This window comes from Gorilla gorilla, chromosome 9 (assembly GCF_029281585.2).
Source record: "Gorilla gorilla gorilla isolate KB3781 chromosome 9, NHGRI_mGorGor1-v2.1_pri, whole genome shotgun sequence".
In the NCBI taxonomy this organism is placed as follows: Eukaryota; Metazoa; Chordata; class Mammalia; order Primates; family Hominidae; genus Gorilla; species Gorilla gorilla.
This window is the reverse complement of record NC_073233.2, coordinates 43,976,978-44,002,591: the sequence shown is the minus strand read 5'-3', so window position 1 is coordinate 44,002,591 and position 25,614 is coordinate 43,976,978. Positions and strand designations below refer to the sequence as shown.

The following is a 25,614-nucleotide window of genomic DNA, read 5'->3' as shown; positions in this document are numbered from 1 at the left end:
ATAAGATATATGATGAGATATGACCACTATGTTTATTCAATGATATTACTGTCTTGCTTAAGGTAGAAAAAAATATTTTATAAAAAGATTTTTGAACTTGAAAATGTAACAATTGAAACAATTCAACATGAAGCATAGTGAGGGAAAAAAAAGAATGAAAAACGTGGATAGATTGTCAAAAAAACCAGGAGACAGTTCATGCAGCCATGAATCTAAATATATGAGGTCCCTAAAGTGGGCTGGGGATAAGAAAAATATTCTTGTAATAATGACCAAAAGTGTTCCAAGAATCTCAACAAAACTCAATAATAAAAACATGAAATACAAAGCATATAAAAATCAAATTGCAGCCAGGTGCAGTGTCTCACACCTGTAATCCCAGCACTTTGGAGGGCTGAGGACAGTGGATCACCTTAGCTCAAGATTTCGAGAAGCTGGGTGTGGTCCCAGCTACTTGGGAGGCTGAGGTGGGAGGATAGCTTGAGCTTGGGAAGTGGAGGTTGCAGTGAGCTGTGATTGTGCCACAGCACTCCAGCCTGGGTGACAGAAAGAAACCTTGTCACACACACACAAAAAAAAAGATTGCTGTAAACCAATAAAAAAGACAAAACCAAGTAACATTACGGACAGAATCACAAAGGTAAAGACGTCAGCAAAAATTTCTCATTAGAAAAAATACAAGTGAGAAGACAGAAGCAACCTCCTTAGAGTACTTAATGAAAGCAATATTTAAACATAGAATTATTTATCCAGTCAATATATTATCCAAGAAAGAAGGGGCAAAAAAAAAAAAGAAAAAAATAGACAAATTAGACTTTATAAAAATATAAAATTGTGTGGATCAAAAAAAACTATCAACAGAGTGAAATGCAACCTACAAAATGGGAAAAATGTTTTCAAATCATATATCTGATAAATAATTAATATCCAGAACACAAAGATAACTCCTAATAACCAACAATTTAAAAAGTCAAAAGGTAGACAAACGAATTGAATAGACATTTCTCCAAAGAAGATATACGAATAGCTAATAAGCACATAAAAGAGGATCAACATCATTAATCATTAGGAAAATGAAAATCAGAGCAACAATGGGATACCACCTTACTACCATTAGCTTGCCTGCTATAAAACAGGCAAAAACATACAAACCATAAGAAATAAGTATTGGCCAGAATATGGGAGAAGTTGGAACCCTTATGCACTGTGGGTGGGAAGTAAAATGGTTCACTCACGTGTGGAAAATAGTACAGAAATTTTTCTTTTTTTTATTATACTTTAAGTTTTAGGGTGCATGTGCACAATGTGCAGGTTTGTTACATATGTATACATGTGCCATGTTGGTGTACTGCACCCATTAATTCTTCATTTAACATTAGGTATATCTCCTAATGCTATGCCTCCCCCCTCCCCCCACCCCACAACAGGCCCCAGTGTGTGATGTTCCCCTTCCTGTGCCCATGTGTTCTCATTGTTCAATTCCCACCTATGAGTGAGAACATGCGGTGTTTGGTTTTTTGTCCTTGCGATAGTTTGCTGAGAATGATGGTTTCCAGCTTCATCCATGTCCCTGCAAAGGACATGAACTCATCATTTTTTATGGCTGCATAGTATTCCATGGTGTATATGTGCCACATTTTCTTAATCCAGTCTATCATTGTTGGACATTTGGGTTGGTTCCAAGTCTTCGCTATTGTGAATAGTGCCGCAATAAACATACGTGTGCATGTGTCTTCATAGCAGCATGATTTATAATCCTTTGGGTATATACCCAGTAATGGGATTGCTGGGTCAAATGGTATTTCTAGTTCTAGATCCCTGAGGAATTGCCACACTGACCAAAAAAATAAAAATAAAACTACCATGTGATTCAGCAATTCTATTTCTGGTTATTTACCCAAAAGAATTAAAATGAGGATCTAAAATAGATATCAGTACACCTGTGTTTAGAACAGCATTACTCACAGTAACCGAAATGTCTAAGTAATCTAAATGTTCCTTGATAGAAGAATGAATTAGCAAAATAAAGTCTGTACATAAAATCAAATATTATTTGGCCTTAAACCTGAAGGGCATTCTGCCATATGCCACTACATAGACAAATGTCAAAGATATTATACTAAGCAAAATAAGATAACTGCAAAAAGACAAATACTGCATGATTATCTTTACATGAGGTAATGAGAGTAGTTAAAATTATAAAGAAAGAAAATAGAATGGTGGTTGCCAACATACTGGGAGAGCAAGTAATGAAAAGTTATTATTTAATGGGTATGGGGCTTCCATTTTCTAAGATAAAAAATATTCTGGAGACGAAGAATGGTCTTGACTGCATAACAGTATGAAGGCACTCAATGCCACTAAACTGCACACTTAAAAAATGAAGACATTCAATTATGTATTTTATCACAAGAAAAATTTTGTGTTGGGGAGGGAAATAAGGCACAAAGAAACCTATTCAGACAAGGAAAAGTTTAGAAGATGTGTCATCAACTCTCAGACAACAAGAAATGTTGGCAGAAATCTTTCAGTTATAAGAAAAATATCAGAAACCTGGATCTACACCAAGAAATGAAGATCATCATAAACGGTTAATTTTTTTAGGTAAATGTCTGAGCAAAAATCAAATCTAAGAAAACTGACTAATTAAAAATTGTACCAGTATGCCATGGAATTTATATCATATGTAAAATTTAAATGCAATCATAGTACAAAGGACAAGAGGGGAAATATAAAATTATAATATTTATGGCTCATAAATTTTGGTGTTAACACATAACTGTAAACACTAAAGCAATCCACAACACACAGAAAGAAAAACAGTTTCAACTAATGCCAACAAAAGAGATAAAATGAAATGATAAAAAAAAAAACCTAACCTAAAGAAAGCAACAACTGTGGGCAAAGGGAACAAAAAGTAATGGGGAAGAAGAAAACAAAACAAAAAAAGAATAAAGCATTTAGTCTATCAATATTAATAATATTAAATATAAATGCTCAAAATATCCCCATTAAAAGACAGAGATCTACAGATTAGATGAAAAAGACCTAACATTGTGTTACCTTCAAGAAATTAACTTTGAATTTTAAGATGAAAATCAGTTTAAAAAGATGCAAAAAATACAAATGCTGCTACAACTAATCAAAACCAGCTGAGAGGCTGAGTGGCAATAGTAATATGAGACAAAGTGGATTTCAGGATAAACAATATTATTAAGGCTAAGATAATTTGGTAATCATAAATCAATAAAAATTAGAAAAAAGTAATTTTTTTCATTGAAAAAATCTTAAAAAATCAAAGATGGACAAAGGAGTTGAATAGACATTTCTCCAAAGATATACGAATAGCTAACAAGCACATAAAAGAGGATCAACATAATTAATCATTAGGAAAATGAAAATCAGAACTACAATTTAGTTAGCATTTCTGAACAACTGATATGACAATGCATCAACTTAAAGGAATATGAGAAAGCATTTTGAGCTTAGTGGAAATAAAAATGAAAATGAGTTAAATAAAGCAAGATGATTATTTAAAGGAAAAATCATAGCAATAAATGTCCATAGTAGGAAAAAACAAAGTCTCAAATCAGTGACATTATCTTCTAGTTTTTAGATCCTACAAGAGGAAATGAAAATAAAATAAAGAGAATTGACTTGCTATATAAAGCTACAATAATGAAGACAATGTGGAATAGAAAAACAGATAAATGGAATAAGATAGAGAGCCCAGAAATTGATCATTATGAATATAGTCAACCGATCTTCATCAAAGGAGCAAAGGTAATACAACAGGGAAAAGACTGGGTTTTTTTTTCAACAAATGGTATTAAAACAACTGTAAAACTATATGCGACAAACTTACAATTTAAAAAAATCTAGACACACACTTTATACCCTTCATAAATATTAACTCCCAATGAATCAGAAGCCAAATGTGACCACAAAACTACAGAATGCCTAGAAGACTACTTATGAGAAAATGTAAATGTTATTGGGTATGGTGATGCATTTTCAGAGGTGATAACAAAGGCACAATCCATTTTAAAGAGAATTGATACTCTAAAATTCATTAAAATTAAAAACTCTGTTCTTTGAAAAACAATGTCAAGACAACAAGACAAGCCACCAACTGGGAAAAGATTTTAACAAAAGACATATCTGATAAAGGACTCATACAAAATATAAAATAAAGATTTAAACTCAACAATAAGAAAACAATCTTATAAAAGTGGAACTTATGTCCATACAAAATGCTGCACATGAATGTTTATATCTACGTACTTACAATTGCCAAAACTCAGAACCAACTTAAATGTCCTTCAATAGGTGAATGGATAAACTAACTGTGGTATATTCAGACAATGGAATATAGCACAGGGCTAAAAAAGATGATGAATCAAGCCATGAACAAACACGGAGGAAATGTAAATGCATATTTCTAAATGAAAGAAGTCAATCTAAAAAGGCTATATACTATATTATTCCATTAGACATTCTGTAAAGGGCAAAACTATGAAGAGAGCTTAAAAAATAATCAGTGGTTGCCAGAGGTTAGGCACAAGGTAGGTATGACTAGGTGGAGAATAGAGGATTTTTAAGGCAGTAAAGCTACTCTTTATGATACTATAATGGAGAACATGTCAATATACATTTGTCCAAATCCATGAAATATGCAACATCAAGACTGAACTCTAATATAAAATATGGACTTTAGGTGATTATGATGTGTCAAGGTAAGGTGATCAATTGTAACAAATATACCACCTTGTGGATTGATGTTGACAATGGGAAGTGTATGCCCATGTGAGAATGCAGGGGACCTGGGGAAATCTCTGTATCTTCAGCTCAATTTTGCGTGAAACTAATACTGCTCTAATAATAAAGTTTCTTTTAAAAGAATTCAATTTCCACAACCAAAGTAACAAGATATTAGACACCTACTGTAACCTACATCAAAATTTAAAACACTATAAATGATCTGGGAAAACTAGATATCTACACGCAGAAGAATGAAACTAGGCCCCTATCTCTCACCATATACAAAAATCAACTCAAGATAAATTAAAGAATTAAATGTAAGATGCAAAACTATAAAGCTACTCGAGGAAAACATAAGGAGAAATGCTTCATAACCTTGGTCTGGGCAAGAACTCTTTTGGATTAAAAGTCGAAAGCACAAACAACAAAAGCAAAAATAGACAAATGAGACCACATCAAACTAAAAATTTTCTGCAAAACAACAAAAATAACACAAACAATCAACAGAGTGAAGGGACAACCTGCAGAATGGGAGAAAATATTTGCAAACTATGCATTTGACATGGAGTTGATATCCAGAATATATTAAAAAATCAACTTAATAGCAACAAAACAAACAATCTGACTTTTAAAATGATCAAAACAACTGAATAGACATTCCTCAAAAGAAAACATACAAATGATAAGCAGGTATATTAAAATATGCCCAACAGTCCTAATCATCAGGCAAATGCAAATCAAAACCACAATCAGTTATCACCTCACCCTAATTAGAATGGCCATTATCAAAAAGACAAGAAATAACAAATGCTAGTTGTGGATGTGAAGAAATGAGAACACTTATACATTGCTGGTGAGAATTTGAATTAGTATAGCCATTACAAAAAACAGAATGGAGCTTTCTCAGGTAAAAATAGAACTACTATATAGTCCACTAATTTCACTCCTGGGTGAAATATATATCCAAAAGAAATAAAATCACTGTGTTTAAGAGAAACCTGTACTCGCAAGATTATTGCAGCACTATTCACAATAACCACAATCTGGAATCAACCAAAGTGTCTATCAACAATGGATGAATGGATAAATAATACGTGATATATACACAATGGATATTATTCAGCCATTAAAAATGAAATCCTTTCATTTGTGCCAATACATATAAACCTGGAAGACATTATATGAAGTTAAGCCAAATACAGAAATACAAATACCATATGATCTCGCTTACTTGTGGAACTTAAAAGAGCTGATCTCATAGAGGTACAGAGTAGAATAATTGTTACCAGAGTCTGGGGATAGTAGGGTGGAGGAGGGATGGGGAGAGTTTTCATCAATGTGTACAAAATTTCAGATAGGAGGAATAAGTTCTAGTTTCTATTGCTCAATAGGGTGATTGTTGTTAACAGGTCTATACTGTATTTTTCAAAATAACTCCAAGAAAGGATTTTGAATGTTCTCACCACAAAGAAATGATAAAAGTTTGAGGTGACAGATAAGCTACATGCTCTAATTTGATCATGACACAATCTATACATGTATTAGAACATCACATTTTACCACATAAATATGTATAATTTTTATGTACCAATTAAAAATAAAACTTAAAAATTGATTTAGTTGTTAAAATCCTTCTCATAATAAAGCCATCAGTCTGAGAGTTTTATGATTTAGTTCTATCAAAAACTCCAGGTATAGATACATAAAATTTTATATACATAGAAAGTTTATTATAAAGTTAGATATACAGTTGTGAGTTATGTGTCATTAAGCAATTTTCTTGCTGTGTGAATATCATAAAATGCACTTACACAAACCTAGAGGTTATAGCCTTCTCCATACCTAAGATGTACGGTATTGCCAACTGCTCCTAGGCTCCAAACCTGTAGAGCATATTACTGTGCTGAAGACTGTAGGCAATTATAAGACAATAGTAAGTATTTGTGTAAAAAGGTAGTGTAAAATACAGTATTATAATCTTACGGCACCATCATGGCGTATGTGGTCTGTTGTTGCCTGAAATATTTTTTGGTGCTTTATTATGCTTAATAAACATTGAGATTTTTTAAAAATGTAACAGTAGGTCTTTCTCTCTCTCTCTCTCTCACACACACACACAAACACACACACCCCCCATATACTCAAAGATAAATGATAACAAGTGTTGATGAGGATGTGAAGCAACAGGAACTCTCATATATTACTAGTGGAATTGTAAAATGGGGTACAACTCTTTTGGAAAAGTTTGCTTCTTTTTTTAAGTTAAATTGGTATCTACCATACGACACAGACATTCCACTTCCAGGTATTTACTCAAAAGAAATAAAGATATATACTCATAGAAAGATTATAAGTAAATATTCATAGTCAAAAAGTAGACAGGACCCTATCTACTTTGAGCACTCGCATATTGTACCCCATACTTATATATTGTGCACCCCCTCATATTTATATGTTGAAGTTCTAGCCCTCAATACTTTAAATGTAATTGTATTTGAAGATAGGGTCTTTAAAGAAGTAATTAAGTTTAAGTGAGGTGCTTAGGGTAGGTCGTAATTCAAGATGACTTGTGTCCTTATATGAAAAGGAGATTAGAACACAGAAGTGCACAGAGGAAATACCATGTGCAGACACAGAGAAAAGACACATGTGGAAGCCAAGGAGAGAGAGTAACCACACATGTGGAAGCCAAGGACAGAGACCTTAAAAGAAATCAACCTTGCCACTACCTGAATCTCTGACTTGGCCTCCAGACTGTTGGAAAATAAATTTATGTTTTTTAAGACTTCTAGTCTGTGCTACTTTGTTGTGATAGCCCCAGAAAATGAATGCAAATTCATTAACAGATAATGAATTAAAAAATGGGAGGTTGCCTATATAATGCCCTACTACTCAGTGATAAAAAGAATAAGTCATTTACACATGCAACACTGTGAATGGATGAATCTATAAGTAATTTTTTTAAATAAAATAAGCCAGATGCCTCTCCCAATTATATTGTCCATTATTCCACTTATAAAATTATAGAAAATACAAACTACTCCATAGTGACATTAGGCTGATACTTATGGGAATTGGAATGGCAAGGATGGTGTCTTAATCCATTTCGTGTTGCTACAACTGAATACCTGAGGCTGGGTAATTTCAAAAGAAAAGAGTTAGCTCATGGTTCTGCAGCCTAGTAAACTCAAGAAGCATGGCGTCAGCATCTGCTCATCTTCTGGTCAGGGTCTCATGCTGCTCCCACTCAACATGTAAGCAGAAGGGGAGTAGGCCTGCGCAAAGAGATCCCATGGCGAGGGAAGAAGTTAGACATTTTAGCAACGCACACGCACAGGAGCTAATCCATTCTCCAGACAGCAACAACTTACTCATCCCCGTAAGAAGGCACTAGTCTATAAATCTGTAAATGAGGGATCCACTCCCATGACCCAAATACCTGCCACTAGGCTCCAGCTCCCAACACTGTCACATTGGGGGATCAATGTGTTTCCCATTGACAGTGTTTCCCATTGAAGTGTGATCCCTCAATATGATCAAATTTGTTTTAGTGGAAACAAATCATATGTAAACCACTAAAGACAGATTGGAGGAATTACAGTGTGCACAAGTTTTATAGGTATGCATATGTGGGAATATCAAATGGTACACTTTATACATGTGTATTATTAATTATACTTCAATATGATTATTTAAAATAAGAAAAAAGAACAATGTTACATTATAAGTAGTACATAGTAAACACATTTTAAAAATTTTCCTGTTTTCAGAAGTTACTCTATAAACAATAGAAGTTTCACGTGGTGTTTATAAAGGGATAGAATATTTCCCAATTTAGAGATAATGTTTCTATAATTTATCCACTGCATCTATTTATCTAATTTTTGATATTTTTTCCCAAAGAATATGTACCACTTGGTCTGCTGAAAAACAAAATGAAACAAAACAAAATTGTTTTCCCTTCCAAATATTAACTACAAACTCTTCTTTGTTTTACAATCAAGTAGAGAAATGTGTTAGATTTGCAAAAAGAATTGACCTCTTTTTCTCTGTTTCTGTTCATTTTTTCCCACCAAGTCTTAAAATGGTGTAAGAGGCAATGCGGTTAAATATGGTAAAAAGATGGTTACAGAATGTGAGAAAATTTAAAAAACCACTCCTGAATTGTCAAAACTTCTTAGAAAGAAAAATAAACAAAAAAAGAAAGTGCGAAGAAATGAGACCAATGTTATTCCTCCAGAGAGCTCATTTTCCTTTGCAAATATTTTATGAATGCCATGAAGTTAACTGATTTAAGTGAATCTTCTTCCAGAAGGTTATTACAAAAACTTACCATTCTACTTTCTTATCTCTATTTCACTGAGCTTCCCTACTGTGTTTAAAACTATGTTGTTATTACGATATGGCCACTGATGTTAATAGAGAGTACCAAATTAAGAGGGCAATAATTTTATTAAGAATATTTTGAGTGTATTAAAAAGTATACATTTAAAGTATTTGGGAAACTTGCAATGATATTTGATCACAGCAGAAAATTCTTATCTTGAGGATAATGCTTCAATGTCTATTTCCATCTAACTTTTCACTGCTATTTCTCATCCCTCCCCTTTTATACATAGGAGAAAAATAGGATGCATCTGAACAAGTTATATTTTGTATCTCCGAAAACACTCTTGACTTTCTGGTATGTCTGTCTCATTAGTTCTTTACTAGTTAATGTTCTCTTATTTTTCAAATCATAGGTTTACTATCATCCTACATCTTTCATAGGGCACCCTAAATCTTCCACTACTTCCTGCCTAGACAGAATTAATCACTCATCCATCTGCACTCCCATGAATATGTTAAGGCATTTAAATTCAATATATATTATTTAATAAGTGTCTGTTTTATATCAGGAATTTTTTTTACATACACCTCTTCTCACTAAAATGAAAGCTTGTAGAGATTAAGAAGCATGCCATTCTTTTTGTATTCATGACACTTAACATAGCGCCTGAGATTTAGTATCGATTAATGCTTACTGAATTAATCCATTTATATGACCTTTGAAATATTGTTATTCTGGACTGTACCATTCTGCTCAGATAACTTATTCATCTAATCACTAGGCTTCTTTGCAAGATTCCTCAGTTAAAATAGTTCAGTTTCAGTGTAACAGGTATCACGTGAAATATCTAAAGGAATATATATTCCTCCTAGGAGAAACAACATATGTAAATCACATTTTCTGTTTATTATAAGAAGATTGACCTCTATGTATAGGTATTTTCACAAACCTTCTATTACCTTTTATGAAGGACTTCACTTCTAGAGAATCATGATAGCATATTGGCTCAGCTACAGAGTTGAAGTCAGAGAAAAATGTATTCGGATGCCAGTTATATGACTTCGTGTTGTGTCTTGTGTAAAAACGTTTGCAAGCTATTTTAACTATCAGAAATTAATTTTACTTATTAGGAAAAAAGGACAATACATTCTTTCCTTTATTGATGTAAGCACTAAATGAACTATGTACGTGAGATGCTGATAGAGAAGCTGCATGTAGCAAGCACTCAAATACTTTAAAAGAAAATATCTATTTACCACTGCCATGTGTCCAGCTATAAATTTGTAGTCTAGCTAAAGAACTAAAATGTGTTCACAGAAAACTGTTAAATAGAAACACACCATAGGTAAAACCCATCTGTAGAGGGAAATTCATAGATCAAACTCAAGATACCCCAGCAATGTAGTGATGCTATATAAATCTCTCAATCCTCTATCATGAAGGTTTATAGTCAAAATGATAAAAAACAAGCATATCTAAAATTAGTGACTAAGGAACACATAATAGATAAGTAAATTAAGGTAACAAAAATATAAATGGTCTTGATTACTTTTTTAAAACTAAAGTTAAATTGTTATCAGCTTAAAATTGTCTACTGTAACTACAAAACTCTTTATGTTAGCCCATGTTAACCGCAAAGAAATAAGTGACACAAATGATAAAGAGGAAGGAAACAAAGCTGAGGACCACAGAAAACTGTCAAACCATAGAGGTAAACAACAAGAGAAGAAGAAAAGAACAAAACAACTACAAAATAATCAGAAAATGATCAAAATAACCAAAGTGAGTTCTTATTAATCAATATTAACCTTGCATGTAAATGAATTAAATTATTCAATTAAAAGATAGAGTGGCTGAGTGGACAAAAAGCAAGCAAACAAACAAACATAAAAACAAGACCCAACTCCTTGCTGCCTGCAATACTCACCTCACCATTAAAGGCAAACATAGACTGAAGTGAAGGGATGAAAAAAAAATTGCATGCAAATAAAAACCAAAAGCAAGCTTTTGCAGCTGTATTTAGATCAAATTTTAAAAAGACTTTAAGTAAAAAAATTGTAAAAAGAGAAAAGGTTAATATGTAATGATAAAGCAATCAACTCAACAAGCGATTACAATAATTATAAATATATGTACCCAATACTAGAGTACCTAGATATAAAGCAGGTTTTTTTGAAAATTAAACAGAAACCCACCAGTAGAGGTAAATTTATAAATCAAACTCTAAATACCCCAGAATATAATGGTGCTATATAAAAAAATGACAAGCCTTTAGTGAGACTAAGAGGGAGAAAACTCACATAATAAAATCAGAAATGAAAAGAAGACATTAGAACAAATATCACAGAAATACAAAAGACCATAAAAAGCTATTATGAACAACTATACACCACCAAACTTGATAACATAGAAGAAATGGATAAATTCCTAGATACACACAGCCTACCAAGATTAAATTATGAAGAAATAGAAAATCTAAACAGACCAATAATGGGTGGAGAAATTGAAGCTGTAAAAAGTAGTATTTCAGCAAAGAAGATCCCAGGACTTGATGTCCTCACTCTTGAATTCTATCAAACATTTAAATAACTAATAACAATTTTCCACAAACTGTTTCAGAAAATCAAAGACAAGTTAATACTTCCAGACTCACTTTATGAGCCAGCATTACACTAATTCCAAAACTGGATGAGAACATAAAACACAAAATGGGACCTATAGGCCAGTATATTTCATAAAAGTAAATGCAAAAATTATCAACAAGATACCAGCAAACTGAATTCAAGTGTGCATTAAAAAAGATAATTCACAAAGGGACACAAAGAAATGGGAAGGTAGAAGGTAGTCTGTGTTAATGGATTGGAAGAATTAATATTGTAAAAATGACAATACAACCTAAAGCGATCTGCAGATTTAACGTAATCCTTGTCAAAATACTGGCAACATTCTTCACACAAATAGAAAAACAATCATAAGATTCATATGAAACACAAAGGACTCAAAAGCCAAAGCATTCCTGAGTGGAAAAAAACAAACTTGAGACATCACACTATTCAACTTCAAAATATGATACAGAGCTATGGTAACAAAAACATCGTGGTACTGCAATGAAAGCAGACACACAGACCAATGGAAAGGAATAGAGAGCTCAGAAATAAATCCATACATTTATAGCCAAATGATCTTGGACAAAGGTGTCAAGAACACACTTGGAGAAAGGACAGTCTGTTCAATAAATGATACTTGGAAAACTGGATAATCACACACAAAAGAATATAACTAAATCCCTATTTCTCGCTACTTACAAAAAATTTACCTCAAAATAAATTAAAGACTTAAATGTAAGACCCCAAACTATGAAACTACTCAAAGAAAACATAGGGGAAATGTTTCAGGATATTGGTCTGGGCAAGGATTTTTTTTTTTTTTTTTATAAACATGTTTTATTTATTTTGCTTATACCATCAGAGCTGAAACTACTGTCTGTCATTTTTGTGAAATGGAAATCAATCTAAAACACATACTGGTGCCTTTCAAAAGATAGCAATTGAAAAGGGCGGTAGCAGCAGGCATTTGGTATCTTTTCCTTTTAAAAAAAAGTGTTCAAGCAGAAAGAAGAACGTGACCAAGAGTGTTATGATTATCCACTAGAGATTTTCAATCAGTACCTGTACCAATTTAGGTGACAATACTGGACAAGGATTTTTTTGAGACCTTAAAAAAGCACACAACCAAAGCAAAAAAAAAAAAACGAATAAGATTGTACAATAGAAAACTTCCATTCAGCAAATAAAATAATTGACAGAGTAAAGAGACAATAACTTCAGAATAGGAGAAAATATTTATAAACTATACATGTATTCCAAGGGGTTAATATCTAGAATATATAAATAATGTAAACAGCTCAAAAACAAAATATGAAAAGACCCAGTTAAAAAATGACCAGCAGGTACATAAAGCATTCTCAATATCACTAATTATCTAGAAATGTAAATCAAAACTGCACTGTGATTACCACCTAACTCCAGTTAAAATGGCTATTCTCAAAAAGACAAATAAGTAATAAATGCTGGCATGGATGTGGAAAAGTGAACATACACACTGTTGGTGGGAATGTCAGTCAGTATAGCTATTATAGAAAACAATATGGAGGTTGCTAAAAAACTAAAAATGAAAGTAACATGTGATCCAGCAATCCCACTACTAGATATATCTCTAAAAGTAATGAAGTCAGTATTTTGAAGAGCTATCTGCATTCCCATGTTATTGCAGGAAATGGAATCAACCTAAGTGTCTACCAATGGATGAATGGATTAAGAAAATGTGGTATATATGCACAATAGACTACTACTTAGCCATGGAAAGAATAAACTTTTTCATTGCATAAACTTGGAAGACATCATGGCGGGTGAAATCCGCCAGACCCACAGAAAGGCAAACCCAAATGATCTCACTTATATGTGGAATCTAAAAAAAGGTGACACATAGAGACAGAGTACAACAGTGGTTACCAGGGACTGAGGGAGATGGAGGGGAGGATGAGGAAATGTTGGTCAATGGATACAAAGTTACAATTTAATGGGATTAGTAAAATATGGGGTGTTCTATTGCATAGTGTGGTGACTATGGTTCACAGTAAAATAATGCATATTATAAAATAGCTACAACGGACGCTTTTGAAGCTTCTCACCAGAAAGAAATGATAAGTGCATGAGGTGATGGATACACTAACTACCCTGATTGAATCAATTAACAACCTAGGTATGTATGAAAATATCAAATTGCATCCCATAAATATGTACAATTATAATGTGTCAATAACAAATAGTACAACATAGGGTTTGACTATAAAATATATTGTTTTTCTGGAATATGGTACTAAATAACTTCACAAAGAGGTGATAAAATTGAGAATTATACAAACCTGTTTTTCATTTCAAATGAGGTAGTGCAAAAGATTCACGTATGAGAGCCAATCCACCTGAGAGATTTGACAGAGAGGGAGAAAACCAGGTTGAATCTAGTAAAACATAATACTAAAACAAAATAATTGAAAATATGTTTTCCTTTTTTTCTCTCTCTGAATCCATTGGGAATATTTTGATTTTAAGCACGTTAGACCAAGTCTATTCAGAAAATACCTTTTTGTGTTGGCTGAGTCCTATCAGTTGATGTAGGTAAATGTCACTGCCACCACCTTCAAAAGCATTTACTAGCTATAGTCTTAGAAAGCTGTTTATTATCTTTTTGATTTGGGCTGCCTGCGTCTGAGCCATGTTCTGATATAATTCCTAGAGGAAATTAGGCTAACAAATAACCATAAACAAAAATGAATTCATATTTTCTCAAGTTCTAACCTACTGATTCAAAAGAAAGTTGATGACGCAAAAAGATATTTTGTTTGTCTGTTTATTATTCAATATTTAATCAAGTATTTAAAGTATATGGAATTTGATGTGAGTGTTTCTAAAAATAGTTATCAAGATCTTGGTCATTGCTATGCAAAAGAAAAGCATCCTAGGAGGAAGAAAAGAGAGATGATGCAACTTACAACTGACACATTTCAATTTTTACTGATTTCCACTAAATGTAAATACTCTTGGAGATATTAACATATAGATTTGTTTGGATAAAGTTTAAAATAGTAATTTTTATATTTCTCCTTATATTTCATCATCTTTTGTTTCCACCTTCTGGTAAGTAGCTGTCTACTCATTACCTCGCTTCAAGGGAGATATGTGACTAGAAGGAAAACTGACTTTAAATGTAAGACATATCCCTCATTGACTATTGTTTCCAAAAACCCAAACCTGTTATGAAAAACATGTCTTTATGCACTAAAATGTTTAACAATAAACAGAGACATTTAGAGGAGCAGAGGATAGGACAATAAATCTTGTTCCAGAACAGTGTCCTCAAGAAGGGACCCAACTTTAGGCTGAGGGCCATGTTGAGGACTTAGGGAGGTCGAATCCTGGGCATAAGGATTCCTAGCCTCACTGTATCCCAAGCGTGGCACAGAAGCAATAGATGTAGTGGTCCTGAAGACCCATGTAACCTGGGACAATAAGAAGGCCTCTCCTGTGCTTCCACACTACCTCTTTACATCCAGGGTACTGGAATCCCAACAATGCCTGAGGCTGGAGTCCTCTGTAAGTCCAGGAGTATGAGAACTCAGATTCAAAATCAGATTAAGTGATAAATAATTTTTTTTGTAAATTTTTTGAGCTATATTTCACTGCCTGCATAGACAGTCATTTTGTACTTTCACAATGAAGAGTTTTAGCAGCTTTAATGCTTCCTTATGGAATTCTTGCCTTGGATATTGATGTTCTATTATCCTACCTAGAAAACTGATAAAAGGATTGGTGCTTACCTGCCACCTGCAGAGTTAGCTTCTAACTTTCCATTTGGGGAAATCAAAATAGATACAGTTTTTCTCAGTATATGTGATAGATTGAGTCTGATGACTGTAAGATTAAGGCATTTTTCAAGAACAAACATGGAATTATGTAAATAATGAGTATATAGTTTAGAATTAACAAATGCAAATATTACAAATGCAAATACTAAAAAATGGGTGTGAGGTAGTAATTAACCATCCTGAGAACTCTATGTGACAGGTACTGTGCCACTGATTATTCCAGAAAATTAATTTACTACAAATATCCCACCCTCTATGTCAGAAATGTTCTTCTCCTAGTTATTGGTGTAGCTAGCTGTTGCATCCCTTTCACATTTTAATGCAAAAGGCACATTCTCGATGAGGTCTTTCCTGGCTACCTTATCCAAAATTGCAATTCCTCTTCACCAATTCTTCTTACTCCTGTTCTGTAATTAATTTTTCTCCTTAGCAATTATAACTACCTAACATACTGTATATTTTATCCATCTTGTTTATTAAATGTTTTATGCTTCCAGAGGCAAATATTTTGACTCTTTTGTACAATCCTGTATCCCAAACCCTAGATCCACATCAGATACACTATAAAAGCACAAGTAGTTATTCATTTGTTGAAAAAAATCTATTTTTCAATGAATCACAGAAAGAATAGAAGTTAATAGTTCTCATTTTGCCAGATGAGAAAATCAAGGTTAACATAAATTCTGTAATTTACCCAAGGTCACACAGTAAATTAAACTTTGAGTAAAATCTGACTCTAATGCTTCCACTCTTGTTACTATGACATCCTTTCATCTATTTAAAATAAAATCATTTTGTATGCACTTATGCATTAAGCTAGATGCTAAGGAATAGAAGATAAATAGGTGACCAAGATACTACCTTCAATATTGAGCTTGCATTGTAGTGAAGGAGACTGGATAATAAAAAGAACATTTCAATAAAGAGACAGGCGTATTATGGCAAGACTAAATGTATACTGATACAGTGAAGGAAATCTTAAGCTATACAGTTAGGGAGCTGTGAAAAGCTTTTAGGAGTAAATTATGTTTGAGCTGAGACCTGCAGAATGGGTGAGAGAAAGCGAAGACAAAGAAGGCAGAGAACAGAAAATTAAGGAGATAAAAAGGAGTGAGCAGGTGCAAGCTCAAGTAAGGAGAACGAGTAGCTTGTTTTTTTATAGACTAGCCCAAAACCATGACCACATGGAGCTACAAAGGCCTGGGTTTGATTGGTAGAAAAAGAAAAACATTCAATAATTACACTATGAAATAAGTAAAGGCCACGTTACCAAGTTTTTGCTAGAAGGAACCCATCCGATAGGGTAAAGAAGAAAATGAAAAAAAAAAGAAAGAAAGAAAGCATGCGACAACACGTTTGGTTTATTGCTGCTTTAGTAACTTCAAATCCCCACATTTTGAAAATAGGAAGTTAATTCCCAAATATCTTTAACTACCCTTCCCTTCAAGCTTGAGTATTCAGATTAGGAGTTCATGATTTTATTTAGGAGAATAGACTCCTTAACATGATCTCTGTCGAGGAATCTACTTTCTATACAAATTATAGTGTTTTGCAGATGTGTATTAGTTATACATTGCTGCATAGCAAGAACACGACAAACTTGTGACTTAAAATAACATACATTTGTTACTGCATAGTTTCTGTGGGTTTGGAGCCCAAGCATGATTGCCTTTGGTCTCCAGGTAATGGTTTATTTAGAGTCTCAAAAATTTTCAATCATATTTTTGGCTGTGGCTGTGATCTGAGCCTCTATCAGGGAACTTATGCAGTTGTTCGCAAAATCATTTCCTTGCAGGTTACTAGGTGAAAGACTTAATTTTCTTGCTGACTGTAAGCTATAGGTGATCCTTAGCTGCTAGCCGTGTGGCCCTCTCCATATGGCAGTCCATAATATTTGAGCCTGCTTCTTTAAAGTGATTCAGGGAGAGAAAATCTCCTTGCAAGATGGGCACTACAATTTTATGTAATGTAATTTTGTATTTGTGATTACAAATATACATCATCTTTACTGAATTCCGTTGCTTAGAAGCAGGTCATAGGTCCAGCACACACTCAGTGAGAGAGACATACAAAAAGGCATGAATACTAGAAGATAGGACCCTGGAGGTCATGTGAAATTCTATCTTCCTAAGGAGGTTTCTCTGTTAAACTTCAACGTGGTGAATTGCTAATTATTCCCCTTCACAAAAATGAGCATGTGGATGGCTCCATCACACAATCTAGCTTCTGCTTCAGAAATTCAGTAGCAAGTACATCTCCAGGTAAAACTGCTTCACAATGCCTTATCTGCCATACAGCTGAGCCTGATATGTTTGACCAATCTCTAGGGATAAAGTTAGTCTCATTTCACCACTGATTAGAATCATCCAAGTTCAGGGGATGCTGTAAGTTCAAAACCTGTTAATGAGAATACCCCCATGATTTTTATGACTCCTCAATTTGAAGCTCTTCTTCTTTACTAATTATGATTTATTTAGGCAAGGAAAAGCTTAGCAGACTTGGGAACCAACTGTGCTATGTAGTTATGTAAAAATTGCCAGTGAGAGGAGGTCAGAAGGGAGAGCAGGCAGCAGGCTTTCCCCAAATTATGTGAGAACTTTAATCCACGAAGACCTCATAGGCAATTGTTTTGTAAAATGACATCCAAACAGTTGTAACTGCCAACAGCTATTTTATTCTTGACATCAATTTCTGAAAACATCACCTGTGAAAAGTTCAAAATTTAGCATTTCCTATTGTTTTCCTTTTTCTTTGAGTGTTGATGTGAAAAGTGCTATTTGGGGAAGAGAACAAATACTAATGACCTCCAGATGAGATAAAGGGATGCAGAGGATGTAGGGGGCAAGGATGTGGACATGGGAATCAGGAGATCTTTGCACTACTTCAGGCAAACTATGACTCCCAGAAAGACAATTAATCTCTTTGGGCCACTGATTCTGATGTGTACACCATGAGAGAAACAGATGCTTCTGCCTAATGCTTTGATAGTTTATGAGGAGAAAGTAAGGCATCAGTTACTAAAAAAATAGAGAGAAGGGTTTTTACTACATTCCCTACATTTAATTCTTTATTGTTGTCTTGGGGTAAAAAGAGAATAAAATAAAAAGAAAGAAAGAACATAGTGTTTCCAGAATTGAATATGATTATAAAGCTTGGCATTGTAAGGCCATGTCTTCAATTTGTTATGGTAATACATTTAGAAAGTAAATTAGTCTAATTCAGTAAATCTCAAATTACTTCTCCAGTCCAAAAGAACCACCTGGGTATCTGCCAGGAAGGAGATGACCAGATTTCATTTCCAGATGTTCTCTATTAGAAGGTCGTGAGTGGGTCTCCGTAATCTTCATTTTTTACAAGTGCCCACTAATGCAGTCTGATGCAGCTTTTTCCTAGACTTCCATTTGCAATACCTTACCAAAATTATAAGAATTCCGATCCCTACCTCTTTGATTTCTTCCCTGTGCTCCAAAAGGGCCCTTACGCAGACTTCCATTTGCATTGAACACTCTCTACTCTCCCTTCCACACTGTTCTGACTTACTTAGATTATCTTTCAGATTTCACCTTAATGTCAGTTTCTCCAATAAAGTTCTTCCCACTGCCCCGACTAGTTTAATTCAATCCCTCTTATGCATTTTATAACTATTTACTTCTTCATAGCAATTATCATAATTATAGTTAGTTAATATCTGCATAATTGTTTGTGTTATGTCTCTCTCCTCACCAGCATATAGGATTCTATGAGGCTAGAGACTGTGTTTATTTGGTTCACTGAGCCTGAAGAAACAGCTTGACCATAGTAGATGCATTATAAATATGTGTTGAATAAAACAAAGAAGGAAGGGAGGGAGGAGGAAAAAGACAGCATAATCAATCAAAAATATGTTCTGCTTCAGGAGTTTGGGAGAATCCAAGAGAGGAACAAAATGCTAAATTATTTAAAGTGATATCCAAAGATCAAGCCTATATGAATATATCACAGAAAAATCTGAAAACATTTAGCTGTCCTCTAAAAGTTTCAGCTGAAATCATTTTCTGCAAACTGAATATATTCCAACATGATTCTTCTAAGAAATTATTTAGACTTTTATATATTTTGAGGATAAAATTTCATTAAGAGAGCTGTAAATTATGATTTAATTTTATTCATAATTCATAAGAATTATTATTATTATCTAAAGAGTCACACAGCACAGAAAAAAGTTTGAGCAATAAGATTATTTAGAAATTATTAATTCATAAATTAAAATGGCAAATAAACCCATTAGAAAAATGTCATTAAAAAGTGCTCAGTATTGATGAAGGTAAAACCCATGTCCATTGATTGGGCATTTGCAGTGTGAACTCTCTATTTCTCGCTTGACAAGATCATAACCAATAGGGATGGTACCAGACTTAGAAGGGTTCAATTTGTAATATTTTGACTTTATGATGGGTTTTTCAGAGTTTATTAAAATGTAATCCCATCAAAAGTCACGAGCATCTATGTTGTTGGTAAGCTACTGAAAAGCTCAGTTGAAGTGAAAAAATGTAAAAAAATGATAAATATGGGCCTTAAATGTTTTATTTTAGCCTAAAACAAAAAAGGTTATTTATTTAACTACTCTGTTGATGTAGAGTCAAGTCTTCCTTGAATGTGTCTGCTGATAGAAATCTGTATACTCTTTCTTGCCAATAAAATAAACAACAACAACAACAACAAAATCCATTTAATGTATCTTCTACGATTTCCAGTACAGGTTTCTTAAGGTGAAGTTGAAGTTTTTAAACCCCTTTAATTGAATCCAGTACAAAATATTTGTAGATGTTTATGACCTTTTTGTTTTCTAAATAATTTTTACTCACGTCTTCCACATCTATTCTGATAGCGATTTTGCTTTAGATGGCTTACCCTTATAAAGTCAAAATTATTTAACAGTTTGCATAAAAACACAGCTCTTTTTCCCCTTGCATTTGTATTTAATCAAAGTAAGCATTGTATTGATTATAATAACAAAAGGAACAAATATGGGGAAAAATAAAAACCACAAGTGACTGTTGACAAGCACACAATTTAAATAATAAACCTGGAATTGTGGAGGCTGACTTTAGGGAAAACCCCTGAACCCTGGTCCTATTGTGAAGGGAGAGTATTCAATGATTTGGTGAGTTAAGTGGAAGTCAGCTAAGACAGTCTTTATAACTTAAACATCTACTGCAGTGTTTCCCAGAGTGTTGATAAACTGCATATTTATAAACGTAAGACATTTCTGTCGTCTTTACCCAACAATATTGTCTTACTAAATAAAAAGTCATAGTCTTATATTGAATCCTAAGCTTTTTGTTTGGTTCAAAACCCGGTAATCTCACATTTTTCAATTTACAAATGATACCATTGAGGCAAGTGGAGGTACCCTTGACACAAGGACCATTATGAGAAGGTAAGTAATGAGGTAAGATAGGTGTATTAGTCTGTTCTCACATTGCTGCAAAGAACTAGGTGAGACTGGTTAGTTTATGAATGAAAGAGGTTTAATTGACTCACAGTTCTGCAGGCTTAACAGGAAGCATGACTGTGAGGCCTCAGGAAACTTACAATCATGGTGGAAGGCAAAGGGGAAGCAAGCACCTTCTTCACAATGGTGGCAACAGACAGAGAGAAGAGGGAAGTGCCACACACTTTTAAGCAATCATATCTCACAAGAAGTTACTATCACAAGAACCGCAAGAGGAAAATCTGCTTCCCTAATACAATCACCTCCCACTAGGACTCTTCTCCAATTACATGAGATTTGGGTGGGGACACAAATAAAAACCATATTCCGCCCCAGCCCCTCCAAAATCTCATATCCTTCTCACATTGCAAAATGCAATTATGCTGTCTCAACATTCCCCCAGTCTTAGCTCATTTCAGTATTAACTCAAAATTCCATGGTCCAAAGTCTCATCTGAGACAAGGTAAGTCCCTTTCTCATATCAGCCTGTAAAATAAAAAAAGCAACTTAGTTACTTCCAGGATACAATGGGAGTATAGGCTTTGGGTAAATGCGCTCATTCCAAATGGGAAAAATTGGCCAAAACAGATGACTATAGACCCCATGCAAGTCAGAAACCCAGCAGGGCAGTCATTAAATCTTAAAGCTCCAAAATAATTTCCTTTGACTCCATGTCTCACATCCAGGCCATGCCAATACAAGAGATGGACTCCAAAGATCTGGGCATCCTGCCTCTGTGCCTGTGCTGGGTACAGCCCCTATTGCTGCTTTCAGTGCCTTCAGGCTGGCATTGAGTGCCTTCAGCTTTTCCAGGTTCACAGTCCAAGCTATCAGTGGATGTACCATTCTGGGGTACCTTCTTCTCACAGCTCCACTAGGCAGTGCCCCAGTGGGAACTGTGGGGTGGGGGGGCACCAACTTCACATTTTCTCTCTGCACTGCCCTAGTACAGGTTCTCCATGGGAGCTCTGCTCCTGCAGCAGACTTCTGCCTGGACATTCAGACATTTCCATACATCTTCTGAAATCTAGGTGGAGGTTCCCAAACCTCACGTCTTACCTTCTGCACACCTGCAGGCCCCAAACCATGTTGAAGCTGCCAAATTTTGGGGCTTACATCCCCTGAATCAGTGGCCCAATCTGTACCTTGGCACCTTTTAGCCATAGCTAAAGCTGGAGCAGCAGTGACACAAGGTGCCATGTCCTGAGGCTGCACAGAGCAGCAGGGACCTGACTCTGGTCCGTGAAATCATTTATCCCTCCTAGGCTCCAGAACTGTGATGAGAGGGGCTGCAAAGAAGGTCTCTAAGATGCCCTAGAAACATTTCACCCATTGTCTTGGCTATTAACGTTCTGCTCCTCTTTACTTATGCAAATTTCTGCAGCTGGCTTGAATTTCTCCGCATAAAATGGGTTTTCTTTCCTACTACATGGCTGGGCTACAAATTTTCCAAACATCTATGATCTGCTTCCCTTTTAAATATAAGTTCCAATTCCAGACCATCTCTTTCTTCGTGCATATGAGTGTACAGTTTTAGATACATCCAGGACACCTCTTGAATGCTTTGCTGCTTAGAAATTTCTTCTGCTAGATACCCTAAATTATCTCTTTCAAGTTCAAAGTTCCACAGATCTCTAGGGGAGGGACAAAATGCTACCAGTCTCTGTGCTAAAGCATAGCAAGAGTGACCTTTATTCCAGTTCCCAAAAAGTTCCTCATCTCCATCTGAGATCACTTCAGCCTGGACTTCACTGCCCATGTTACTATCAGTATTTTGGTCACAACCATTCAACAAGTTTCTAGGAAGTTTCAAACTTTCCCACATCTTCCTGTCTTATTCTGAGCCCTCCAAACTGTTCCAACCTCTGCCTGTTATCCAGTTTCAAAGTCACTTCCACATTTTCAGCTACTTTTATAGCAGTGCCCCATAGTCCTGGTACCAATTTCCTGTATTAGTATATTCTTACACTGTTGTAAATAACTACCTGAGACAGCGTAATTCATGAAGAAAAGAGGTTTAATTGACTCACAATTTTGCAGGCTTAACAGGAAGCATGACTGGGAGGCCTTAAGAAGCTTACAATCATGGTAGAAGGTGAAGGGCAAGCAAGCAAGTCTTACAATGGCAGAGGAGGGAGAGAGCGAGAAGGGGAAAATGTCAAACACTTGTAAACCATCTCATGAGAACTCACTCACTATCTGAGAACAGCCCATGATTCTATCACCTCTCACCAGGCCCCTCCTCCAATTCAACATGAGATTTGGGCAGGGACACAAATCCAAACCATATCAATAGACATATTTATACTGTTGCATTCGGGACTAAGTGTCGACAAGATATTTGGAGGGGCACATAAAAATGTATTCAAACCATAGCAACCTGAAAGCCTGTATTTGTGATTAGTTAACAACTCCAGCCATCATTTTTCTTAAGAGTGAAATCAAAACCAACAGCAACAAAAATAGTTAAATAAACTCAAAATATATGATCTTATATGCTTTTTGCATCATGATGTGATTTATGATGATTATAATGTTTACCACGAAGCACTCTTGATGTGTACTGCAGTTTAAGACCAAAACCTTTCAAAGTAGGTTGAACTGTGTTTCTTTGAAATTAGTGTGGAAACGTTTTTTAGAGATTAAAGTTTTCATTTTTTTCCTAAAAAGAACTATCAATTGTACAAAAATTATATTATGTAATATACTACTTCCTTAGGACTGCCCAAACAAATTATCACAATTTGAGTGGTTAAAAAAAAACATATTTATTCTCTCACAAATGTGAAGGTCAGAAGTCTGAAATCAAGTTGTCAACAGGGTTGATTCCTTCTGGAGGAGCTGGAAAAGAATCTCTTCCATGTCTGTCTCCTAACTTCTGTGACTGCCAGCAGTCCTTGGCATTCTTTGGTTTGTAACTCCAAAACTTCAGTCTCTGACTCTATATTCACATGGCTTTCTCTGATCTGTAGCTCAGTGTCTCAACTCTCATTCTCTGTTTTCTAATGAAGACTTCAATAATTCCATTTAGGGCTAACCCTAAATCCAGGAAGATCTCATCGTGAGATCTTTAACTTAATTCGTCTTTACAGAACCTATTTCCAGGTAATGTTACATTCACATGTCCTGGGGGTCAGGATTTGGATGTATCTTTTGGTGGGAACACTATTCAAACCCCTACATATAATTATGCAATGTGTAGTTTTATGCTGTAGTTTATTCAGGACTTTTATTGTTATAAAGAATTGAATCTGTGAAATGATAATCAGATTTGATTATATTAGAAGAAGACTACTTTCTGAGAATTCTAAAAGCTTTCTCTTAGTGGAACAGATTTTTGTCTTGATGCATGAACATCTGCTCATGTCTCATAAAATAGTTTGTATTCTTACAAATGCAAAATGATCATGAACTTAGACAGTTGGGTTTTCCTGTGGGAAAAGATTCAGAACTCCCTAAAATTCACTTTAAGACCCTAGTGATGTTAAAGGATATCACAGTCTGTCATTAGATTGACATATTATCTAGATCAACACTGTGTGTCCCAGTTATGAGTTGTAAAGCTATCCATTATTCTGTTTTCTTTCCTTTGTGTTTCAGATTATCAATCTTTTAGATTCCGGAGCCATCTATTTCCATTACAGCAAAACTCAATTTCTCTTGACCTCATAGTTTCATCTACAATTCTCTGATCTGTATCTCAGTAAATTAGTTTATCAATGACCAGCCCTATTACTTTTCCATTCCTGGTGTCTCTCACTGACATGTTTTTAATGGATATTTACTTCTCAGTCTTATTCAGTGAAGGCAAGAAAGTGATAGATATGGGGTTTGATGGACTTACATATTTGCATATAGTAGGAGTACAGAGTTGATTAGCAAAAGAAAATATTTTTAAGTGAAAAAGTAATTGGATGAGGAAAATAAATGAACACAAGAAAATATAAAACAAAATTTAGCTTAAAAATATTATGTGCCTAGTATGTACTATAGTGGTTGGAAATGTAATATAATATAGTATGTGTGGAAAATAAAATGTACCCTGATCTAAGACTCAGGAGAACTAAAATTTCATATTAATTGCCAGTGTAACCTTGAGCAAAATCACTTTATCTCATTGAAACACAAGTTTTCTTAATTGTAAAACAATGGGCTTGTACTAGATCATTTCCAGAGTCCCTTTTAGATTTTGGTAGTTTATGGTGAGATATAAACAATAGGATAAAAATAGAATATAAATAAAAATATTCACCTACAACTTCTAAATCTATCACTGGAAATGAATGTTTGATTGCTTATAACTTTCAAAGTATTATTCTATTTTCATTGATATTTCAATCCACCTGAATCTAGCTTAACCCTTTAGAAATATTATTTGGCCGGAGGGACTGTATTTCTTTTTTCTATCAAAGAATAAATGCTGGCTTCTGGAATACCTGGCAATGCAGAAAAATTGTTTCAGATACCCGTATATCATTCAGCATCATGAACACCAGATGCCTTTTTATACACTATATGATGCTCAACATTTTCATATGTATTTGTGCAAATTCCCCCACTTAATTAGGTTGTAATTCACATGTAAAATAATTTTTGTTTTAGCATTAACTGAAATTCCTGATTACA

At 34.4% G+C, this 25,614-nt stretch overlaps 1 pseudogene; it reads right to left on the bottom strand.

The window, feature by feature from the left end:
* Positions 1 to 22,188, bottom strand: part of LOC129525534 (large ribosomal subunit protein eL8-like) — a 106,808-nt pseudogene extending 84,620 nt beyond the window's left edge.
* Between the last annotated feature and the right edge of the window lie 3,426 nt (positions 22,189 to 25,614).